Raw genomic sequence first — 1,104 nt, forward strand, 5'->3', positions numbered from 1 at the left:
CCGCGAGGCTCAGCAAGAGGCACCCCTGGAGTCCGGCGCGCCCGGGTACCCCGCGCGGCCCGCCCCTCCGAGGCAGCCGGCCCGCCGGCCGGCCGGGCCTGCGCTCACCGTGCCGCCGGCTGCCCGCGCTCCGGTGCTCAGCAGGCCCGCGGCTGCTCCATGCCCCTCCTCCCGCTCCTCGCCGCCGCGCCTCGCTCCACCGTGCGCCGCCGCCACCGCGCGCTCCGACTGAAGAGCTCCGGCCCCGCCGAGCCGCCTTTAAGTACCTAGCGCGTCCCCGCCGGGAGAGGCGCCCTCCTCCGGCCCTGGGGCCGGGAAAGTTGGGAAGAGTGGGAGGGCTCCCCCGAGGGCCGCGAGGTAGCACCTCCTTCCCGGCTCGGCCGGAGGTAGCCCCACACGGCCGGCGCGCGGTTGGACGTAGGGTCCCGAGTGCACGCGGCTACTCCAGTTCGCAAAGACTCAGAGTCTCCGCACCCTCCGAAAATGGGTTCCCCAACCGGGGCCAAAAGCCGAGCTCCTCCGCTCTCGTTCCGGGACCAACTGCCCAGGGGGAGGTGGTCATTGTGCTCAACCTAGAACCTGAAGCGTAGTTAACTTCAGTATAACCCATAAGGGCTTCCAAAATTATGACTCTCAGTTGCCCTCTCCTCTGCAAAGCGGGGGAGCGAGTAGAAATCCCTCGACCTGCAGCACGCGGAGGGACTGTGCGCTGTATAGGGTACTCCCTAAAGCCCAGACCCCAGAACCTTCCTGCCGGCAAAAAAAAAAAAAAAGGCGCAGAAGAGAATGCTTGTTAAATACAAAAAGACTGGTCAAAGGTGTTAACAATTGTGAAATTGTGACAAGCTTAGCTTTGAATCCCGCAGTGGGGCGCTGATGACTTCAACGCTTTTTCAAAAGCTGCAATGGTTTTGCAAGAACCTTGGAAGTTCCGGTGTCCTAAAGCCAAAACCAACTCTCCTCTCCTTTTTACACCTTTATTTCCGACATCCATGACCTCCTAAATTCCCAACTGATCTCATCGCCAGAGGCTTCCAAGCTCCCAAAAGCTGGTGCTAGACTTGGGTGAGGTGAGGTCGCATGGGGTTGGGGGGAGGTGGGGAG

General features: G+C 62.0%; 1 protein-coding gene across 1 annotated transcript in view; it reads right to left on the minus strand.

Moving 5' to 3' along the window:
- HAS3 (hyaluronan synthase 3) overlaps nucleotides 1-163 on the minus strand; it is a 16,184-nt gene extending 16,021 nt beyond the window's left edge. The window contains exon 1 of the mRNA XM_007449935.1: nucleotides 109-163. The gene's annotated coding sequence lies outside the window, so the exon portion shown is untranslated. The remainder of the gene's footprint in view (nucleotides 1-108) is intronic.
- Nucleotides 164-1,104: the final 941 nt, after the last annotated feature.

The sequence above is a fragment of the Lipotes vexillifer genome, unplaced genomic scaffold (genome assembly GCF_000442215.2).
Source record: "Lipotes vexillifer unplaced genomic scaffold, Lipotes_vexillifer_v1.1 scaffold1235, whole genome shotgun sequence".
Taxonomy (NCBI): domain Eukaryota; kingdom Metazoa; phylum Chordata; class Mammalia; order Artiodactyla; family Lipotidae; genus Lipotes; species Lipotes vexillifer.